Source organism: Sarcophilus harrisii, chromosome 1, assembly GCF_902635505.1.
Source record: "Sarcophilus harrisii chromosome 1, mSarHar1.11, whole genome shotgun sequence".
NCBI classification, from domain to species: Eukaryota; Metazoa; Chordata; class Mammalia; order Dasyuromorphia; family Dasyuridae; genus Sarcophilus; species Sarcophilus harrisii.
The window spans coordinates 306620171-306645122 of NC_045426.1; the positions used below are offsets into that span (position 1 = coordinate 306620171).

Here is a 24952-nt window from a genome sequence, read left to right on the forward strand (position 1 = left end):
TAGGTTCGCTAGGGTAGCAGGAAAAAGTAGATTGTGTGAGAGCAGGGATTTATAATACTGTTACAAACATTTTACAATTTTCAATTTTCAGTAAAAATACATTTCAAGCATTTCCAGTCTGAATTTTGGTCACCCAGGAATATCTGTCATGTACAACATGGTTACTATGGAAATGAGTTCTTCCTACAATGTCGTTTTATTTAAAAGGCTTTCTTAGAACCAACCTGTGATGGTCATTGAGAGCAGAGGCATAAATGATCATAGATTTGAATGTTACCTGGAGATCACCTATTTAATTCTCTTATTTTATGTCAGGGGAAACTGAGGCCAGTGAGATCAAGTGAGTTGTTCAGATTCATATAGATAGTAAGTATCTGAGCTAGGATTTGAAAACAAGTCTTTAAGGTTTTCCCATATTTTCACAGACCAATATTCATGGAGAAAGCAGAATTTGACATTAATTTCTCAGTTTTTTTTTCAAACTATGCTTTTTGTACTCTGGTCTTCTTCCTCATCATTCTTATTCCTTTCTTATAGAACCTTGAACTCTGCCCCTGGAATCACCCTGGATGGACTCTGATAAATGAATTTACCTTATCTTGCCTGGAGTTGCATGTCAGGCATCATTTCCCTGATGATTTGGCCCTATTCAAGAGCAAAAGACAAACAATAATTACCTTAATCATTAAATGGGTGTTGTTTCTGTCAAACCAAGACCTGTTAACATCCTTAGCTTTAAAAGGTCAAGGTCTCCCACTGCATCCAGGGCCACTTTCAGTCATCCTGATCTATATCTGTCCACTGGACTCTAATGATTCTTGAGAAGAAAGAGAGGCTGATGACTTTCCACAGCCTACCCCCACTTAAATGCAATTCTCTTATGTCATGGTCCTCTTCCAGAATGAAAGGCAAACAACAACATCTTGCCTAGAACCAGACCTTCACATTTCTTCCTGGACATAACCAAACTATCTCTTTCCACTCGAATGTAAGCTCCTCAAGTGAGAGGTTTTGTCTCCCTTTCTTGCATTTTTATCTTCAGCATTTAGCACAGTAGGTTCATTCTTCCCGCTAAGTACTTAATAAACAATATTCATTTGTCATTCATTTATTCACTCAAACTAACAGATAAAAATCCATCACAATAGAATAATGGTGTGTGTGTGTGTGTGTGTGTGTGTGTGTGTGTGATTTTTGAGTGTCCCTTGGACAGCAAGGAGATCAAATCAGTCAATACTTAAAGAAATTAATTCAGGGTTAACTTCCAGTGGGAAGGTCAAATACTGAAGCTGAAGCTTAAATAATTTAGCCAAATGATGAGAAGATGGAAATCATTGGCTGGGGAAAAGCCTGAAGTTGGGAAAGATTAAAGACAAAAGGAAAAGATATTGGCAGAAGATGAGATGGATGAATAGTGTCATGGAAATAATAAACATGAATTTGGACAGACTTGGAGAGACCATGTAGGATGCAAGAGCTTATTGTGCTATGGTTCATGAGGTCATAAAGAATCAAATATGACTGAATAACTGAACAAATGCATGTATGTGTATGTGAGTGAGTGTGCATGTAGTTTATAAAAGAGAATGATGGAGATCAGATTGGAAAAGTAAGCTGGCAGCAAATCATGGAGCAACTTGAATTCCAGGAAAAGTAATTTGGACTTTAGTTGAAAATTAATTGGAAACAGATGAAGGTTTTTGAGTAAGGACCTGACATCATCAGAGCTGAGCATTAAAATATTCTTATCAATCTGTTAGCAGCATGTAATATGTTAAAATTTCATTGTGATAATAACAAGTTCCATTCATGAAAAAAACCATGTGTTTCTTATGATGTCTGTTTTTAAAATGAAAAACTTTCCCCTAGAGAGCTGACATTTAAAAAAAAAAATACACTCACAAATAGGATACTCAATAATGAAATTGCTATCTTTTTTTCTTACATCTACTTAGTTTTAATCAGGGAGTTCACCCTCTATCCCAGAAAGACAAATTTGAGGTTTGAAGGGACCTTTGTGATAATTAATACAATCCCCCTCACTTTGCAGCTAAGGAAACGAGATTAATTGATTTATCCAAGATTGCACAGTTAGGGAAGTAAAGTCAGGACTTTTGACTCCAAATTGCGCCTCTAAGAGGACACATACAGAAAAATGCAGTTACAGAGCAGATGGAAAGTTATAAGTTATGAAGTCAGAATTTTTTAGAGGCAAAAGAAAGAACCAGACAGAATGCTGAAGGAAAATTTGAAGAAAGAGAGATGACGTTCAGTTGAGGGTTTAAGAATTTAAACAAGCAAAAGATGAGATGAAGAGTCTAATAATGTCCATAGCAGGGTGAATAGAATAGGTAGGGATGGGGAAACTATGCCATAAGAGCAAGGAGCTGGAGAAAGTTAGCTTGAGATTCAGGGATAGGGACTGGACCTGTGATTGCATTTGACTAGGGAACTCCTGGAAGAAACTCTCTCTACCAATTTTTTCTATACCTTCTCTGCAACTTAAAGACTGTGTAGAACAGAGGTATCATAAACTCAATATTCCCTAATGGCCCCTTACCAGATTAAAATATAATCAGGAAGTATTCAACAGAATAAAAAAAATACAATAAGGCACAGATAATGTTAATATGTCATTTTCTATGTCAATAGTGCCCTCTGTTTCCATTCAACTTTGGCACTACTGGGCATTAAATATTTAGAGATTAAGGGACATCCTCAGCTAGGCTCACTTAGCCAGTCTGTGCTACAGGCCAACCTTAAACTCAGGTCTTTTTAGCTTCAAGGCTGGGACACTATCCACTACACCATCCTGCCTGAAGAAGAGAGGATAAAGTGAAACAGGAGAGTTGCCTTCATACATTTGAAGAGTTGCCATCTGGAAGAAAATTACACTTATTCTTGTGGAGTTCCGGAGAGTAGAATTAGAAATGTTATAAGAAGACAGATTTCAGCTTAATATAAGCAAGAACTTCCATTTAGAAATATCCAAAAAAGAAATATGCTTCCTCATCATCAAAAACGTTCAAGCAGAGGCCCGTGTGACCTTACTGTGAATGTGACATTGGGGAAGTCTTTTCAGCTCTCTGTATCTCAGTTTACTTATCTGTAAGATGAAGATGGACTAAAAGATCTCTGACATCCCGTTCACTTTTCCATTTCTGATCTTGCCATGTCAGGAACCACACATCAGGGATGCTTACAAAAGAAAACCCTGGACTAAATTCATTCCCAAATTTAAAAATCTATAATTTAGAGGATTCTACAAGATAGCTTTATTTTAGCAAATTTTCTGAGTCTATCAGCTGACATTTATAAAGGACGTGCTTTCATAAAAATAAAATATATTTATTTTGGAAAATGACCTGCATCATGTGTAATCAAGAGCTTAATGAATGCTTTCTTATTAAAATGACAATAATGATGATTATAGTGTTGAGGATAATAATCCAGATAAACTTTCCAGCTTTGTGTATTAATGACTGAAATCACCAGAAGGATAGAAAAGGGTTTAAAATTGATAGATTCATATTATGTATTGCAGGCTTGAGTCAAATAATCTTCAAATAGTTCATCATTATTTCATCATTCAAAATGGACTTTTGGATGCAGAAGCACAGGTTTAGATCTATCTGCATTAGCACTAAAGTTCTATACATTCCTGAACATTCCCAGTGCTTTAGCTTCACAAAAGATATAGCTGCTAGGACAAAGTGTAATGGGAAAACCACTCACTTCACCTGGATTTGAATCTCACTTCTACTTAATAATTGTAGAATCCTGAGAAAGACTCAACCTCTCTGAGTCTCTTTCTTCCACAGCCACAGCCTAAGGTGGGGTGGTGAGGTTTTTGCCCCAGAGCAATAATTTCAGTACCCAGAGCATTGAAATTTATAGTGTTCTGAAAGCACTTTCAATTCTTCACCAGAAGGAATGAAACAACTAAGCTTAACACCTACTAAGCAACAATAATTGGTTAAGATAGGAACACTACCAGGTGGCTTACTTCCTTGCCAACTCCACCTCAATTGCACTCCAGCTGAGCTCCCCCATCTCCATCCCAATGCATTCCCACACACATTTGTTCTCCCCAGTCTCTCTGCTGCAACCTCACCCACAGAGGCCTCTTGGTGTCCAGAGGTCTCAGCTCACCCAGGCCACGGTATTGGGACCTCTGTTTTTCTTCTACAAGATTTCTTCCCACATAAGACCCTGTTCCTACTTTTTGCATGTGTTCACTTACGCATGATACACACAAAATTTGAATGCATGTTCCTTATTAAATCCAATGTTCTTTCTACTCTTCATGATTCTAGGAATGGGGGCATGAGGTGTGAGTAAAGACATAGAGAAGAGAGAGTGCAGGATGAGAACAAAGGATGAAGAGTAGAATAGTTTGGATAGAACATTAAGAATGTGAAGGACTTAGTGAGGTTGGAAAAATGGGATGAAGTTAAATCACAACACATCTCAAATGTTAGGATTAGTAATTAAGCTCAGTGGATGTCTGTCAATTAGGGAATGGGTGAATAAGTTATGGGATATGAATGTAATGGGACATTTTTGTTCTATAAGAAATGATCAGCAGAATGATTTCAGAGAGACCTGGAGAGACTTAACATGAATTGAGGCTAAGTGAAGTGAGTGGAACTAAGAGAACACCATACACAGCAACAACAAGATTGTGTGATGATCAATTCTGATGGACATGGCCCTTTTCAGCAATGCAGTGATTCAGGCCAATTCAAATAGACTTTTGATGGAGAGAGCAATCTGCACCTAGAGAGAGTATTGTGGGTACTAAATGTGGATCACAACATAGTATTCTAACCTTTTGTTGTTTGCTCTCTTTTTTTTTCCTTTTTGATCTGATTTTTCTTCAGCATAATAAATGTGGAAATATGTATAGAAAAATTGCACATGTTTTAACATATATTGGATTACTTGCTTTCTAGGAGAAAGGATGGTAGGCATGGAGGAAGAAAAGTTTGTAACACAAAATTTTGCAACGGTGAATGTTGAAAACTATCTCTGCATGTATTTTGAAAATAAAAAGCTATTTAAAAAGTCAAAAAAAAAAAGAAATTTAGCTCAATAGGCAAGGAAAATTCTAATACTTGTTCTATCTCCCTCATGGGATTGAAGCACGAAGAATGTTTTGTTAATTGTAAAGGGTTGTAGGAACAATGAATCTTAGGAGAGAAGGGGAAAGAGAGAAGAGAGAGAAGAGAGGGAAGAAAGGAAGAAAGAGATCATGTCTGATCGCATCACCTCTCCATGCCCTCCCCCCAATTCAACAAATTCGAAAGGCTTCTTATTGTCTTTGGAAGCAAATGCAAAATGCTCTTATTTGGCATTCAAAGACTTTCCTAAGCTAGTCCCCTCCTATCTCTCAGGTCTTCTTACACTTTACATCTAAGGATATAGTCTTTGATCCACTGACACTACTTTTCTTGCTATTCCACAAACAAGACACTCCATTTTGGTTCTGGATATTTTGCTCTGCCTATCCCCTATGCCAGGAACATTCTCCTTTCTCATCTCTAGCTACTACCTTCCCTAGCTTGCTTTAAGTCCCATCTGAAATCCCATCTTCTATAAAAAGCCTTTTCCTCTTAATTCTAATGCCATTTCTCTTTATTGCTTATTTATTCTGCAAGTAGCTTATTTGTTCGATTGCTATCTGTCCTTAAATTATAACTTCCTTGAAGACAGGGAATGTCTTTTGCCTCTTTTTGTATTCTTAGCACTTAACACAGTATCTAGCACATAGTAGGCACTCAGCAAATGTTTATTGACTGATGATTATTATTATCATTATCATCATACTTACTCTTACAACACAGTTGCCCATGGGCTTAAATATATTTCTTGGATGGTCTGGAGATGCTCAAACAAATCCAGTTAGAAATATTCAGAAATTTATGAGATTATCTTTATCTATAATGCCCCAAATTGGCCATAGATAAATTTGTTAGAGAATAAGGAAAGGGCAATTGTTCTTTGGAGAAATTTGTATACTTTCCTCATTCAAGGAGTACAGTCTTCCCCATTTGATGTAGAAAGAGGTGTAGTCTTCCAAATCATAGAATGAAAGAATATCAGAGAAGAATATGTTATATGGTTAATCTAGAATATCCTTCTTTATATAAATGGGGAAATTGAGGGTTAGGAGAGTGAAGGTCACATAGCTGTTGTCTGCTACTTACTGCCTATTATTCAGTTCCTCGTCTATAAAATGACTAAGATGGTCTCTAAAGGTCTCCTCGAATTCTAAATCTATGATGCTGTGAATGGGGACAGCTCTATCTAAAACCAAAAACAAGTCAAGCAGGTGTCCCACTTTTAAGAAAATGGTCCAAAGTGGTCTCCCCCACTTCAGGTTCTAAAGCCCAAAGCTTTCAGCCGGATGCAGATGATTTCTCCCACCTACAGACAGATCTGGAGGTGTCTCTGCCCTTTTGCTTAAACAGTTCTTGGAACTGCACAGAAACAACTATTATGCATCAGCTAATTCATTCACCCACACTTGGAGAAAACAAAAGCTGCTTGGATCTCCCAAGGCTCAGCTAATAACCTAGCTTTCAGATATAAATGAATCTGATTTCTGAGCCTGGAGTCTGGGAAAGGTACTGAAATAGGAGCATGGAAAAAGGTGGATGGATGTCCAATTCCAGCAGAAGATGAAAACAGTCAAATCCTGCTATTAAGTCCTTTCATATCAACTTTTTGTCAAATCTGATCCCTTTGTGAAAGCAGAATTCCTCTGTTACCACAACATGGAAAATAAAGGATGCAGGCAATCTTTTTCCTTCCTAATACCAGTTTTGTAAAAGGGAACTTTGGGATATTGTTTAGAGCCCTATTGTCTCCTATTTAACCCCCAGCAGAGACCCAACTCCATAAAGGTCCATGCTGAGGCAGAAGGGTGTCATGCAGATATGATTGAACCAGCCTACTGACTGATAACTGAAGCCAGGCATACAGTCAGGGTCACGAGGCCATCATTCAAGTACAGGAAGAAACCTCAGAGCTCAACTAATTCAAACACCTTAGTTTACATTTAAGGAAAATGGTTCAAAGAATTAGTTAAGTGACTTTTCCAAGGTCACACTGGTAGAGAAAGTTCCTTTGCCCAAGCTTTATACTTATTTGGAAGCCTGAAGGGTCAACTAAGTGGGACAGTGAATAGAGAACCGATCCCAGAATAAAAAAAAGAGCAGAGTTCAAATCTGACCTTAGCCACTATTTAGTGGACAAGCCACTTACCGCTGTTTGCCTCAGTCTCCTTATCTATAAAATGATATAAAAGAAGATATAAAATGGAGAAAAAAAGTGACAAACCACTCCAATATCCTTGCCAGGAAAAGCCTAAATGGGGTCACAAAGAGTTGGATATAACTGAAAAATGACTGAATACTATGGAAGCCTGAAAAACAAGGACTATATTCCCTGAAAAGGAGATCCATTTGTTAAAGAAGTAGGATTAGGAAAAGTTTATCACCAGGAAATCATCCATCCTTCCAAAAAGATTGATTAAGCATATGCTGCATGGAGTTCAAGTGAGATGATGGCAAACATACTGCTTCTGAGTCAGAGGGCACCAAGCTCCTCTCTTCTGCTTTCTCCCTCTAGGGCATCAGTCAAGGATTCAGTTACTCCATTTGGAAAATAAAGGTTTTAGACACGTGTACAGGCACTTTCTGACTCCAGGCAGATACAGAATGGAACACATGTTCCTGAGCTCAAGGATTTTGTAACCAATCATGGGAGACTATATTAGTACAGAAGAAAATTAGGGCAAGACACTAATTCAGAATGAAGTGGTGGGACAAAAAGACCCTAGATTTGGATCCATTGGGTGTGACATTTTCAAACTATGTAGCTTAATATGTAATTTAACATGTAATATGTAAATTAATTATGTAATTTAATATCATTAGATCTCGATTAGCTCATCTGTAAAATGGGGGAAGATGGGTTATCATAAAGGTGAAATGAGATAATATACATAAAGAAATGACAATCATTAAATTGCTCCATAAATGTAAACTACTATATTAACAATAACTAGCATTTATAGATATTTGCAAAATGCTTTACTAATATCATCTCATTCGATCTTCACAGCTATTCTTGGTGGTAGATGATACTATTATTTCCATTTTACAGATGAGATAAATGAGACACAGGAGATAAACTGGCTTGTCCAGGATCACAAAATTTATGGGGATCTGAGGGTAGGATTTGAACTCAGATCTACCTAACTCTAGTCCAACACTCTAGACACTATACCAACTAGTTGCCATTTGCTTTATGCATGTACAGACCTGCCCTGAATAATAATACTCTGAGCCATTTTCATCTTTCTTGACCCTGCCAGTATTAACACACACTCTCACTCTTGAAATCATTGTGCTTTCAATTCCAATAGACTTGTGATGGAGAGAGCCATCTTCATCCAGAAAGAGGACTATGGGGACTGAATGTGGATCACAACATAGCATTTTCACCTTTCTTCTTGTTTTCTTGCTTTTTTTCCTTTCTCATTTTTTTCCTTTTCAATCGTACTTTTCTTGTGCAGCATGATAATTGTAGAAATATGTTTAGAAGAATTGCACGTTTAACATATAATGTATTACTTGCTGTGTAGGGAAGGGATGTAGGGGAGAAAGGGGGAGGAAAAATTTGGAACACAATGTTTTGCAAGGATGAATGTTGAAAACTATCTTTGCATGTTTTGAAAATAAAAGACTTATTAAAAATTTTAAAGAAATCATTGTGCATTACTTAGTGGATACTTCTTTTTAGTTACTTGTACATTCAGTACATTCTTCCATCTCTACAAACTCCTTGAAGGCAGAAACTTCTCATTTTTATTTTGAATCCTCAACATCTAACAGATTTTAGCACATAGCAAAAATTTAATAAGTATTTGTTAAATTGAATTCTTGAATTTTTCTTCATATTAACAGAAGATGCTAAATAAAATACTTGTTGACTGAATGAGCCCTTCATGATAAAGTGACTCTGTCACAAAGTCCTGAAACCCACTGGAATCAGTTGCTTTTTTATGTAAAACAGCTCTTATGGAAGTCCCTGAAAAATCAATTAAGTCAATAAACGTTGATTAAGTATCTGCTATTTGTTAGGCACTGTACTAAACACTGAACTATTTACCATTCAACTTTTCACATGCTAGCAAGGTAAATGTGATTGAAAACCACATCCCCTTTCGGTCCAACTAACCTTTCTAAACATAGCTTTAGTGAGTCCTCAAACAATAGTTTATTCCTGGGTCCACACTGAAAGCATCCTAGTTCAGTAAGATCTTCCAGAACTTGCTCTCTTCTGTTATAATCTCAAGTATCAAAGGTCCCATTACATTGAATTCCTATTCCTTATATTTTTGCCTGCCAGCATTTTGGATTTCCTTCACAGGCTAATTGTACAATATTTCAGAGTCCAATTCTTTTTGTACAGCAAAATAATGGTTTGGTCATGTATACTTATTGTGTATCTAATTTATGTTTTGATATATTTAACATCTATTGGTCATCCTGCCATCTGGGGGATGGGGTGGGGGAAAGGAGGGGAAAAATTGGAACAAGAGATTTGGCAATTGTCAATGCTGTAAAATTACCTATACATATAACTTGTAAATAAAAGGCTATTAAAAAAAACAAGCATAATCAAATTTTTCAAAAAAAAAAAAGTATCAAAGGTCACTTCCATTCCTAGAAGATTAGCATGGCTCATACAGGGATGATTTATAAGAGGCAGGATAGTATAACTTTATGAAATATTGGCCTTAGAATCAATAAGAACTAAGTCTAAATACCACCTTTATCATTTACTAGCTGTGATCAAAAACAACTCACTTAACCAGTCTAAGTCTCAGAGTCCTACATATAAAAGATTGAACGAAATAATGTCTAACGTCCCTCTCAGCCCTAGATGACAACAATAACAATGATAAATAATAATGGCTTCAAGTCCTCCAAGATTTGTAAAGTAGTTTTATTACTACTAATATTTTCCCATTTGATCTTTACAACAACCCCAGAAGGTGGATGCTATTACTATTCTTATTGTACAGATGAGGAGACTGAGGCACTCAGGGATTAAAGTACCCAAGGTCACACTGCTGATCCTTGACTCTAAGTTCAGCACTCTATCCAATGTTCCACTTATGATCCTATGACAATCTCATGAAAATGTATATCACTCCCCCTAATAGTGTGCTTTCCCCAAACTAATCAAGATATAACTGCATACATGGGAAGGGGGATCAGAATATTGTTGTGATAAAATTGTATAGTTTTGTTTCTTCCAAGTTACCCTTCTGAATTAATGACTATACTGATTTCTAGAATGAAATTTGCCCAGAGCAGTTTTGCAGCAACTAAAAACTGTTATAAGAAGGCCCACTTCTTTACTTGCTTGCTGCTACCACTGCAACAATGCTGTCTCCATGGGAACAGGTGGGAGACATCTTGGGGTGGGGGTGGGGGTGGATTAGAAGAGCACATGGCAGGATGGAATGAGAAATATTCACAGAAGATGCTGCAATTGATAGCATTTTGCCAGAACCATGTTATTTACCCTCTGCTAGAAGAATATTCCCTACCTGACCAGCAAAGAATTATTTTCATTGTTATTCTATATGGGAAGCCTGGCCATAGCAAAGTGATACTGATATGCTTACCTCTGGATATCATGGTCCTTTACACTGTGCTCAGAGCCAAAAATATTTGCATTCCTGCACCCTTGATTAAAAAGTTGGCACAAAAACAGAAGTGGCCTCCATCAATTTGTTTTCAAGTCACTGAATGGGGAGATTAGCCAGAGAATGAGCAGAATATAGAGAAGCAAGAGGCAGAGAGCCTGAGCCCATCAGCCCAGTGCTCACTTAAGAACCCAAGTCATTCTGACCTTTCACTGCAAATAAATGGAAGAGAAAATGAAAGTTTAATGATGCTGGCCGACTTGTTACAGTGATTGCAATAAATTCCCAGCAAATTGCAGACTGCGGCATGGCACAGGTAAGCTGCTTTCTCAGGGACAAGAATGAATATTTTGTAAAGGACAAAAAAGGCAGGGGAGCCCAAAAGCAGTAGAGGAAGGTGACAGCTCCCTCTGGCTCTGAAAGAAAATAAAAAGGATTAGGCCAGAGGAGAAAGAAGGAAAGTGTCAGAGCTATGATTGACCCTGACTAGATAGATAGAATGAAAGAAAGATAGATAGATGATAAATAGATGATACACAAATAGACAGGCAGATAAATAAATAGACAGGCAGGCAGGTAGGGTGGAGAGAGGGAGAGGCAGGGGATGGACAGACAGACAGATGAATAGATAGATAAATAGATGTATAGATAGATGGATGAATGCACATACAGACAGATGGACAGACATAAAAATAGATAAGCAGGCAGACAGAAAGATGGATAGATAGATGATAGAGAGATAGGCAGACAGATAGATAATAGAAGACAAATAAATAGATAGATAGATGATAGGTAGCTAATATACATATATGCATGCATAAATATATGTGCCTATAGGGTAGTTAAGTGATGCAGTGGATAGAATACCAGGTCAAGAAAACCGCAGTTCAAATCTGGTCTCAGATACTTATTATCTGTGTGACCCTGGTCAAGCCATTTAACACTGTTTGCCTCAGTTTCCTCATCTGTATCTTTGTCAGGTAAACCCTAAATGAGATCATGAAGAATCTGAAATGACTAAATGACAAAAATATGTGTGTTTACATGTATCTCTGTGTTATATGTGTGTATGCATGTTTGCTTTCTGAGATGTTCTCTTGGTAGTTATCCTCATTCCCAGCATGTAAGGATCGGCAAGTACCCTCCCCTCAATACAGAGCACTGCAGAGGTATGTCAGTATGACATTTATAGAAGAGACCTTATGGTCAACTCCCTTATGTAACAGGCAAGGAAAACAGAATCCAGAGAAGTAAAAGAAATGACTGGCTTAAATTCATACATATCTATGATCATAAGATCATAAATCTTGAATTAACTATCCAAATCCCTTTTTACAAATGGGGAAAATGAGACCATGATTTGGCCAAACAAGTCAGAGGCTGAATTTAAAACTAGATTTTTCTGAACTGGGAGCCAAAGATCTTTTCATGATGTCAGTCATAGTAAATCCCATAGTTAAATCCCTCAAACAGAGCCAATACTTTGGCCCAGGTCTTCTAACTTTAAATCCTTGTAAAAAACCAAAACCAGTCAGTCCCATATTGCCATTTCACATTCTGGTTTTCTGATTTCTGGCACTGCCAGTTCCTGGTATTGACACCAGCCTTCTGGTCACCCCCTAGTATTGTTCTTAATAATTATTCCTTTGATTTTATGTTTCCTGAGAAGGGGATCCGCTAAACTATCAGGGTTTGTGAGGAGTGCTCAGGTTCCAGGTTGTGGGAAAGACATTCTCTGTCTTAGGATCACAGAACACAAATCCTAATGGACAACATCCGACTGATGTCAGAATACTAACAACAGAGCTGAATTCTTATAGAGGGGACAAGTGAGGCAATAAGGCACAATGATTAACATAAAATAAAAATCTCGAGAAATTCCATCCAAACTCTATATTAATCCATACAAAACACTTCCTTTTATTCAACATGTTCAGAATATTTTTCTTATTTTGAGAACATTGAAGAAAAGCCTGTGTTTTAAAACCTAGGGTCATTTTTATAGATGCTACTTCTAATCCAGTGATTCATAATCTTTTTTTAAAAAAACATCATGGGCCTCTTTGGCTGTCTGGTAAAGTCTATGAACACTTTCTTAAACTGATGTTTTTAAATGTATAGAAGAATGTATATAATATTATGGAAAAAGTTATATCAAAATACAGTTATTAGGAACAAAGTTGATTCTTGTTAATTGAAGAATAGCTAAATAAATTGTGGTACAGGAATGTAATCATATATTACTCTACTGTAAAAAATGAGCAATGTGATGAATACAAAGAAACATGGAAACAGCTACATGAACTGTGGCAGTGAAGAAAGCAGATCAAGAAAAATAACATTTACAATGATTACAACAATGTAAACAAGAAAAGTACCGAGAAAAGTTACAAAATTATAAAGAATAAGTATGTTGTTAAATAGAAGATATGAGAGGATACTTCCTACCCATCCCTTTACAGAGGCAAATGTTGTACATTACACATATTTTCTCTTTTTCAATGTATTGATCAGCTTTAGTGATTTCTTCCTCTACATTTTTTTTATTTTTAAAAAATTCTATTTGTTAAATGGGATGGCTCTCTGGGAGAGGGGGAAGGAAGGGTCATTCAATGAAATTATGGCAATATTTTAAAAGCTATCAATACATTTTTATATTGCAAAAAGAAATAGTTATCAAATTATTTCCAGAAAAAAAAGTTTATGTACCTCAGGTAAGAAGCATTCATGAATCTAAAACAAAAACTCACAATGAATAAAAATCAAATGAAATTATAAAGAAATTTAGTATGTGCCAAGCATTTGGTTAAACTCTAGGGATAAAAATATAAAAGAAAAATGATCCTCAAAGAGTTAACATTCTAATATAGCATGACAATTTATAGAAGGGAGGGATATCTATTGAAAGTAAAATTTCAGGGATGGAGAATAGATCAGTAGAGGCAATCAAATAACAATCCCTTTCCAGAAGCAATGGTAGTATTGTTGATGATTGATGATGTTAATGATTATTCCTAGAGGAAAAGATAGAAAGTGGAGGAGAGACAGGGTTGCAGATGGAGATACATGCCAGGAGGATAAAAAGAGAATATAGCCAGATACTTGAGGTCATCTTGATGTAGTAAGTTTTCTACAACAGACATGATCCCAAAGCATAAATCTACCAAAGACAGTGATTTCTAACTACTTTTCTATTTTTTGATGGAAGCCTTTGCCAGTCAACTTGACCCTGTCTTGCCACTGGACTCTGATGACTCTGGAAGAGAGAGTGGAGCTGATGACTTAATTCCAATTCACTTGCAAGTCATGATATAGCCTTCATGTCATTGATCCTCCTCCAGAATGAAAAATGAACAACATCTTTTGATGATTTTCTTCATCCATGAGTCTTTGACATTCTGTATTATTCTATTTCCTTTTGTTTCAGAGACCTACATTTCTGTCTTCTGGTTGTCATTTTCACCTGGTCATCTTTTACCTTACCCTCCAAATTAGACCACCAAAATCCATGCCCCAAGAGAGGTAACTCACTCAATTAAGCATTTCCAGAACCACATGTCCTCATTTTCCCATTGTCTATTTTCTGCCCTGAAAATATGAATAACCTCCCCTACCCCCTTTCTACCTCCTGTTCTAAAAATTACAAACAAACCATCATCACTCATTGCCTTTTAAGGTGACTCCTTCCCTATATGTGTTAGAAAATGTCTCACTTTTGCATGTGGATTCCTTACACTTAGCATAACACTTGGTACAATACATGCATAATGAATGCTTTTCATTCATTTATTTTGTCTCTGTCCAATCCAATGGAATGATTACATTAAATGAGTACAACCTCTGTGATCACCCTGAAGTATTTGTGAGATTCATTCTGTTAAGCATCCATTACATGTAAAACACTATGCTAGGTTCTGGAATATAGACAAAACAAAAAAACACCCCCTGTTTTCAAGAAGCTTATATTATACTAGGGGAATTAATGTGTAAACAGATAAATAGAGTTGATTATTTGAGAAAGAAGAGAAAGATCAGAAAAGACAATTCATAGAAGTATTATATGAGCTGAACTTTGAAAAGAGCCAAATACTTGAAGAAGAGGAGGTAAGGGCAAAATTAATTCCAAGCATGGAGAACAGCAGCCTGGGCAAAGGCACAGAGGCTGGAAATGGAATATCAAGATCAGGAAATAGATAATAGAACAGTTGGGCTGGAACATAGATTTTATTTAACAGGAGATTTGAGGAAAAAGAAGGGGAGAGATATGGTTCCTCTTTTTTATGTGTTGCAACTGAAATGCCTACCAATGTCCAAAAGGTACTTGATATTGGGAACTTGAGCTCCCAAAGGAGAGTTAGGGGGCTAGATTTATAAAGATAGATGGAAGTCATAGTTGCAGAGATAAATCCATGAACTAATAGAAACTGATGAGATCACCAAGAGAGCAGATGAAAGAGAGGAGAAAGGAACATCAGACAGAAACACACATGGTCAGAGGGCAGGACTTGAGTGATGACCCAGCAATGGAGTGCTCAGCTATGTAGGAACAGAAAAGGGAAAATCTAAGAATTAAAAAATGAAAAAGAAAATGAATGCAAAGACTCTGAGCCCTGTGAGCTTTGAAGATGACTGTTGAATAATACCATTTTGAGATAATGTGGCAAATGTACATCAGAGGCACCTTTGTGAGCACACTAGTGGTAAAGATGAATGCAAGCTTGCACGTATTAAGACTAAGACTACTCAGTTTCCAAGTCCATCCTTTATCCACTGTGTCTCCTTCAATAGGGGAATAAGCATTTATACACCACTTATTAAATACCAAACATTGCACTAAATGCTTTACAGATATAATCACATTTGATCCTCATAACAACCCTTCATTGTAGAAGCTATTATCATTCCTATTTCACAGTTGAGAAAACTGAGGCAGAGATTAAGGAGTCTTCCCATGAATGCGAGTTAAATGCCTGAGGCCAGATTCTGGATCCAGGCTCAGCACTCTATCCACTTAGACCTCTTAGCTGCTTCAATAGCTATTTCGAGTTGAGTTGAATTCTTTTTTAATTGAGTCCAATTCTTTGTGACTCCTTATGGGGCTTTCTTGGCAAGGATACTAGAGTAACTTGCCATTTCCTTCTTCAGCTCATTTTATAGGTAAGGAAACTGAGGCAAATGAGGTTAAGTGACTTTCTCAGGATCACACATGTAGAAATATCTGAGGCTAAATTTGAACTCATAAAGTTGAGCCTCCCTGACTCCAGACCTGGTGCTTTAATTAGTGTACCACCTAGGTGCCAAGCACACACAGCTAACTTAAGAAACATTCATCGTTAATTTAAGTTAGGAAGGGACCTTAGAGATCCTAGCATCATGAATTTGGTACTAGAAAGGACTTTAGAGATCATTTAATCCAACCCCTTCATTTTACAGATAAGGAAACAGACCAAGGAAGCAGCTCATCCAAGGATACCAAAGTTCTAAGGGGCAAAGTCAGTATTCTAATCTAGGTTCTTATAATTCCAAGTTCATGACTTTTCACATTGTCGTTCCCCCCCACCATGATCCCCAATATCAAACTGTTATTGGCATTCTAACCCCTGGGTGGTTAACATGCAATTTTTATTAAATAGCTTACAGTAAATAATCCATTCTCAAGTTGTTGCTTTTAGGATATGCCCTAATGCAAATTTAATACCACTTTGTTGGAAATCATTGGAACAGCAAGGTTGCTGAGTGTCTGCTATATAGTAAAGATGGCCTAGTTTGTTGTACTGGACCTTGGGCAGTAAATCTCTTATGACCTTATCTAATGATTTTTTTTTCCCCTTAGTTCAAAAACATCATCATAGCTTGTGGTCAGGAGGTGATTAAGTGTGTTTCTTAACAGCTCTCAATAGATTATATTATTTATGTCTCATTCTTTCCCTATCACTGATCTGGGTAATAAAGAGTCTGGCTCACAGCTATTAGCTCTGGTTAAACTGTCATGATGGGCTCCATCCTCCATTAGAAGGATTATGCTGAATTGTGGTTATCATCAGAGATGCATCTGTAACCAAGGCTTCTAACTCTGATCTTCCTTCACATTCCCTCTCTCTTCGGCCCAGACTTTTCTTGAAATCTCATGGTAGTACTTCTTTTTTGGAGGGAGATTGGTAGGGAGAAAGTTTCCAACTAACTATATCCTTGGAAGTCTATTTTTCCAGCTAAACTCTAGGAGAGCATGAATTGTGTCCCTGATTTAAAGGGGTTTGTGAATTTAGGATGAGGAAAATATATCTTTATTTTCACTAACCTTTAACTGAAACTAAGAATTCCTTTCAATTATAAATTGAAATGTGGGTAACAAGCCATTATCCTAAAAAGGAATCCATAGAGTTCATCAAAGTACTAAAAGATGTCCATGAAACAAAACAAAACAACAACAACAACAACAAAAGATGAGAACCCCTGATCTAGACCAGCCTCCTCCTTTTTTACAAATAAAGAAACTAAGGTAAAGCAACTTACCCAATGTTACTATTTTCTCATTCTAGTAAATATAAAAGCTGAGATTTGAACCTAGACCCTTTGCTTTGAATTCAGTGTTCTTGTCATTTAAATGCCATTTTGCATTCTGCATGTTAATTTGTTTGTTGATTCTCTCCTAGAATGTTAGAGTATAGTAGACTATAGGAATTAACCATGGATAAGCTATTCCTTAACTCTCTCACCTACTTTCCCTCACCTTAACTCTTTACTTCCCCCAACCTCTCTTCCTACTCCTAACTTCTCAGTCCCTCTCCCTAATTCCTCATCTTCCCCACCAATAATTCCTCTGATCACATGACCTTCTTCATTCCTAACTCATCAAGTTCCCTGATATCTAGCTTTTTGTTCTTTTCCCTAACTTTTGCCTCCTATCCCCCCATTCCTTTGCATCTAACTTTCCATGTTACATTCAGTTTCTCCTCCTTCCTCTCCCCAAAATACACAAAAACTTTTTAATATGTTGGATATTTTACAAAAATTCATAAATTTCTTGGATGTTCCATAGGAGGTAGTGACCCAGGTCAGAGGAAGCATCTAATGCTGCAAAAACCTAGCTTATAGGTTCCTTCAGTATAAAGTTCATCTCCTTGGTATAAGTATTCTCTCTCTATCATGGAAGATTATAATTCATATAGGCCTTTTCATCCATGTGTTTATTGATGATGTCCTTTCATAACTAATACCACACACACAAAATCTATGTCCTGGAAGTCCCCCTATAAGTCTTTTAATATTTTTGGCATTACAATATGCTAAAGCCATCCATCTATTTTACCTTGCTATGACTATATGACTGTCCCATCTCCATTTCTGATTGCACATATCCTTCATGACATCTTTTATGTCACTTGCAATAGACCTGAGAAGTACAAGATGGGGAATACTATAAAGTTGTTCATCTGAAAAAAAACCTAGGACTTATAGTGGATCATGAGCTCAGCATACATCGGCAATATGAAAAGAGAGCTGATTAAATTTTAGGCTACATACAGAATGTCATAGCATTCAAGAATGCAGGGTCATACTCCATTCTGTCCTGTTTAAAACACATATTGTGCCCTAGTCTGGGAACCCCATTTTAGTAAGCATGCTAATAAACTGCCAAAAGAAAGACAAGCAAGATGGCAATGGGCTTCAAGTACATTACATGCATGAGTAGGTTGAAGGATCATGAGATCATAGATTTATAATTGGAAGCATATCCAGAGACTAAATAGGATGTTTAGCCCAGAGAAGACTTAAGGGAAACATGATAATTGTCTTAAAAAATTTGAAGAGTTTTCATGTGGAAGAAAGATCAGATTTGTTCTGTTTGGTACCCAAGGGCAGAACTAAGAACGATAGTTAGAAGCAGTAAAGATGATAATTTCAACTTAGTATAAGAAAAAAAAATCTCCTGATAAATAGTACAATGAAATTCCTCAGAAACTGGGAAGAAATCCCTTGTGGAATTCAATGGAATTGAATAGTCTTCAATAGAAGGTCAGATGACCACCCAAATGACCACTCTAGCTAGGCTTTTTATTCAGGTATGAGTTGTACTAAATGTTTTTTGACTGTTCTAATTTGGGACTTCAGTGATTCTGCCACTGATTTCATTTGTGTATTTTGGAATGGCAAGATACAAATAGACCAGTTATCCAAAATGAGAAAGAACACGGAAGTTCACCATTGGACCAAATACTACCTAGCTCTCTGCCCCCTGAATTGGATAGAAACCCTGAGCTTCCTCCCCTCCTTTTTAGATGTCTCTTTGTCACATTCATGGCTGTCTTTTTTTTTTTTTTTTTTTTTTGTTATTTTTTACATTTAATGATTTGACTGCTCCGGACTTTGCTTGAAAAACAATCATTGTAAGAGATGTTAGGGGCTTACTATAAGTTTGATTTTTAGATGAAAAAGGTCATTTGCCATGAAATAAGTTATCAATCACTGAAGAATTAACTAAACAAAGTTTACTTTGTCCTAAAACATGGTGTCCCAGAAGTCTTAGCAAAGTTTTAAGCTGTTACAGTTATAATAGTTTAAAATATTAAATAAAAAATGAATTAATGAAAATTAAGTAAAATTATTGCTATAATAGTTTAAACCGTCCAACAACTTTTAGGACACCCTGTATAGCAAAGATATGCCATAAGAATATAATGATACTTATCTACTATTGATGCGCAGCCCATCTTGCAGCTTCTAAATGGAAAATATCAGAATGTTGAGTGTTATGTGGTCTTCAAGCATCTACCAGTTCAGCTAGTTTCTTCTCCATGTGGTTGGGATTTTTTATGACATAAAATGTCTAGGAGACAACATTAAGTGAGGTAGGGAGCAATCAAGATCCAGAAATAATTTTATCACTTTTTTAGGGGAAAGTAATCTCTTTTGAGGAGCAACTAGGTGGCACAGTGAATAGAGTGCCAGATCTAGAGTCCAAAAGACACCTCTTCCTCGATTAAAATTTGGCCTCAGATACTTACTATCTGTGTAACCCTGAGCAAGTCATTTAACCCTGTTTGCCTCAGTTTCCTCACATGTAAAAATTAACTGAAGAAGGAAATGGCAAACCACTCCAATATCTTTGTCAAGAAAACCCCAGATGAGTTCATAAATAGTCAAAAATGACTGAACACCAATAATCCTTGTTGAATCCCTGCTATAGGGGAAAAGGGGGAGGCCTGGTAATATTGGTCCAATCACAGAAGACAAAAACAATTTTAAAAATCAGTGTAGAAAGGTGGTTTAAAGCTGCAGACCAATCAGATGTTAGGAACATGAGAGCCACATCTCTCACACACTGGCCATTCACATTCTTCTTTCCTGAATAGGATTTTGTTTTTCTTTTTCAATCAAGTACCTTTGTCATGTTATCATCCTGGATCTGGAAGCTTTGACATAAGAATGATTAGGTCAAAGGCACTAGATCCTTCTCCAAGCCAATCTAATAGACAAATAACCAACTTCCGTTTAGGATTCAGCAGTCTATCTGGGTCTATGCTAATCCAACCTGAACTGGGAATGGGTCATCAACCCCACTTTCTCCTCTCTCTTTACTGGTACATACCAGGATGACTAAACTGAGACAGGAAGCAGGATCTTTGCCTACAATGCCTCTGTAAGGACAGAGTAGATTTAAGGTGACTACTCATGGGCACATATATTCTTTATCTGGGAAACCAATTCACTCAGATGAAGTACCACCTGCTATATGAAGCCTTTCCTGATTCCCACTCAGTTGTTAGAGTTTCTTTCACACTCAAAATCACCTTACACTGATTTTTAGTGTTTTATATATGTTATATGTGTGCTTATAAATAGATTTAGACATCTAGAGAAATATATGTCAAATCTTCCCTGTCAGAAGGACCAGGACTATTTTTAATATGTAAAGCATCTCACACAGTGTCTAGGATATAATAGACATTTAATAAATTTTTTTAGTTATTTCATTGTCTAATTGATGTAACCCAACTAGACCAGTCATCTTGATGATGGGATGATTGATCTTGTCCCCTTTTAATGCATATACACAGAAAGAGAGAGAGAGAGAGAGAGAGAGAGAGAGAGAGAGAGAGAGAGAGAGAGATTTAACCTTATATAAATTTAGATTATGTAGAAATTAAAGACCAGCTACCCAAAAGCATGTCTTAGTAGACCTCTCCTCCCAGCATCAGGTAAAAAAATCTTCATTTTTAAAAAACTTTCTGTTTCTTGGGTCCAGAACTCTCTTGATAATGCTATTACAAAATCTCCATGGTATCATTTTTCTTATTAACACTGATAGAACCAGCAAAGAAATAGCTTCCTGGTCTTCAAGGGCACTGCAGAGGAGTAGGTGGTGCATTGCCAGCCACTCATCTTTCATATCTGGACTGCAAAAAAAGGGGACATAAGACTTGGCTCTAAAGGTCAATAGGAGGGAGAGGTAGTGTTGAAGTATATCTAGCTCAAGAAATATGGAAGATTCCCTTCAGTGGGAAATAGTGACACTGGACTTTAATTCAGGAGATTCAAGTTGTAGTTCTAGCTCTTCATTAACTTGAGATATTGGGCAAGTCACTGTCATTTAAAAATGAGTTGAGGTAAACAGGAAAGTTTAGTCTGAAGAAGAGAGGATTTAGGGTAGATAATGGATACCTTTAAGTATTTGAAGGACTCTCACTTGAAGGACAAATTCAATTTTTTTACTCCAAAGCGGAGTAGAATAATAACAATCCACATTTATATAGCACTTTAAGGTTTGTAAAACATATTATAGACATTATCTACTTGATCCAACAAGAGGAGCAATGGATAGAAGTTGCAAAGGGGAATATGCAGATTTAGTAGTAAGGGCATTTAACTTTCTAATAATTAGAGCTATCTAGAAATCCTGGGTTCAAATCTGACCCCAGTAATGGACAGGAAATATTACTCTGAGCAAGTCAATGAATTACTACTCGATTCAGGTTGCTCGTATACAAAGGGGGCATAATAATAGCACATACCTCACAGGGCTATTGTAAGGATCAAATTAGTAGATAAAGTAAATTAGGTAAAGTGTTTAGCATAGGGGCTGGCATATAGCAAGAGCTTCATCAAAGCTTTTTCTCTTCTCTCTATAAGTTCTCAAGTGAGCTGGATGCCCACATGCCAAGTATATAATTAAAGAGGACTTTTGGCCAGATGTACTAGAGGATCAAGAGGGTCCCTTCCAACTATAAGATTCTGAATCTGAGTCAATTTAATATCTCAACCTCAGTTTTCTTATCTGCAGTATGGGGGAAATGCTTTGCATATGTGAAGCCAGAAGCTAAATCAATATTACCTTGAAGCTCCAACGATATTAAAGATCTATGAAGAGGCAGCACTCCCCAGCAGTAAGAGAGGCAATGGAGTTAGTCAAAATAATTCTTCCTCATATATCCTAGAGATTCCACCTATTCAGTATTATACCCATCTCTTCTCTTTTCTTGTTGTCACCCCCAGTACAAGTTTTCTTTAACATCTGCCTGAACTGCCAAAATACTCTTCTAATAGATTTTCTGGCCTCCTTTATGCTGGCTCAATTCTTCAATCCATTCTTCTGGATCACTTCCAGGTTAATTTCATCTATTCATAGATCTAATTCATGTCACTCCTCTGCTCAAAAAGCTTTAATAGCTCCCTATTACATATTGACTAAAATTCAGATTTCTTTGCCTGGTCTTCAATGCCTTCCATGATTTAATGACACCCTGAATTATCATCTTATTTCATACTTTTCTTTCATAAAACTAGACTATTTTCTATCCACAGAACAGATCCAACATATACTGTCTATTTTGTACACACTATTTTCCATGACTAGAAAATCCTTCTTCCCCATCTTCACCTGTTAAATTCCTACCTGCCCCTTAGAGCCCAACTGAACTACCATTTCCTCCATGAAGCCATTCTTTCTTTAGTTCTTCCTAACTTTTTCTATCATACCTCAGAGAATATTCTGCTCTGAAAATCTCTCATATGCTCTTCTGTTTTTTTAATTATTATTGTAATCTATGTGAGTCATATTCTCAAGTAGACTATAAGGTATATGAGAACAGAAACAGTTTATTATTCAAACTTTAAATTTCCTCCCATTTTCTAGCCCAATGCTTTATACACTATAGATCCAAAACAATATCCTGTGTTTTCAACAATGCACCTCTTTTTAGAAAGCCTTTAAAATTTTTATTGATATCTTTAGTTTTTATATCACCTTTGTTTCTAAAGCATATCTCACCTCCTGGTTCTTGGTGTCTCTACTTAATTTTCCACAAGCTTTATGTCAATGTTAACATTCTGTATAAAAGCAACTATGAATGTATCCTGTCTTACAACCTCTGCATTGAATAGAGGCACAATGATGTCTGAAAGTGTCAGTAGTGTGGATGCTAGGTAGGAATAGGTTACTGCCATTTCCTTATATGCATAGCATCAGTATAACAAAGAATAAGAAAAAGAAAAAAGCAACTAAGCAAAGCTAAGCAACATATTAACTGAACCTGAAAATCAATGTAAAATAATAATAACCAAAAAGATAGGTAACCTGTATATATAGTGACTTAAAGTTTACATATTCTTCCCATATCTTATTCCATTTGATCTTTACAATACCCTTGTCAGTCCATTCAAAATTCCATGCCCAGAGTCCTTCACCTCTGCAAAGAAGGGAATTTCTAGATCTTTCTATGTCTCTTGCAAGCTTTGAGTTTGGGGACTAAATGCATAGAAGATGTGTGAGAAAAGGTATTCAGCCAGCCTTATTTCAAGAACATAGAATAATATATGAAGCCCTGGAGTTATCATGTTATCCATGAAATTTAATATTAAAAATTCTCCTACCTTTTCAGCTTTTGCATATTGTCTTTCCCCATTCAATTATAAACTCCTCAAGGGCAGGGATTATCTTTGTTTTTATTTGTATTTGTATCCTCATCATTAGCACAATAGTTGACAAATAGAAGGCATCTAATAAATGTTCTTTGACTACTGACTGACTAAGAGATCTAGATGAAAGTCTCTAGCATATTTAATTAGATAAATTATCTATGGACAATTTTGGAAGATCATGAATAAGAACTGTACAACCAAAGGAAGGTTTGCCATAATAAAAATACCTTTCATTATCAGTGAGACCATAGACCAATTTGAAAAACCTCTGTGCCCAGTTTCACAATATCTAAGATTTACACTGACCTGAGAGCCCCAAGCCTTGGTAGCCATCCAAAAAGTAGCCTGTGTAAGAGGACAGAAGTAGGTGTTGATCAGGAAAAAAAGAAAGGGTAAGAGGAAGGAAGTTTAAAATATGGAAAGGGAGTAGAGATGGATAAAGAAGTGGAAGGAGGGGGGAAGGAAATAATGGGGATGAATAAAGTAGGAATTGAAGGATAGAAAAGGAAATGATAAATAATAAATGAGGAGGATGTAGAGTCAAGAAAGGGAAGAGTCAAAAAATAAATAGAAGGAATTGGAAAGTTCATTGTGAAGGGAAAGCTCTAGGGTGTCAAAGTGAATAGGACTAAACTGGTAATGAGACCAGTGTACTCTGTCTTCCCTTATCAAACCATTAATATTGATTGATTGATTCATTGATGGTAGCCTTTCCCTAACTGGAAGCCTTGAAACAAAAGCTAAATGACCTCCAGAAGATGATAAAGGCATTCATGTTCAAGGACAGGTTCTAATTCCCTTTCTGACATTGTGTGACATTCTATGACTTTGTGATCTCACTCATTCCTAATAGCAACTCTTGTGAATCAAGTACAATGGATGCTGTTATCTTCCTTTAACAGATGCGAATATTAAAATTCTGAAAGATTTAATGACTGCTAAGTAAACTAAAGTGTCCTCTGAAAGAGTCTTCTTTTCTCAGTTTATTATAAAGAAAAGGGTGGGGAGTAATCATTTGCTTTTCTTGGTAGTTTAAACAAATCTGACACATTTATTACATATTAAAACACACCTACTATGTGTAATCCACTATTTCCCTTTAAGACATTTGCTCTATTTTAAGGTATTAGACAAATTTGGGGAAAGGACATGTCAGTGACCTATTCCCACCCAGCAGCCATAGACCTAATAATTTTAGTCATCATTGTTACCTGGCTCAGTGCTGAAGTTACAGAATTCAACTTGTACAGAGTTCCTCCTTGGAGGATGTTAGCATTAATACAGAATTCACAGAAAATCTGGGCA

The 24952-nt window shown here is 36.5% G+C and overlaps 1 long non-coding RNA gene across 2 annotated transcripts in view; it reads right to left on the bottom strand.

The window, feature by feature from the left end:
* Positions 1–24436, bottom strand: part of LOC116420302 — a 52783-nt gene extending 28347 nt beyond the window's left edge. For both annotated transcript variants that reach the window (XR_004230598.1, XR_004230599.1), the window contains exons 1-3: positions 24282–24436; positions 23954–23992; positions 594–645 (exon numbers count right to left, since the gene is read on the bottom strand). This is a non-coding gene — a long non-coding RNA (uncharacterized LOC116420302). The remainder of the gene's footprint in view (positions 1–593; positions 646–23953; positions 23993–24281) is intronic.
* Between the last annotated feature and the right edge of the window lie 516 nt (positions 24437–24952).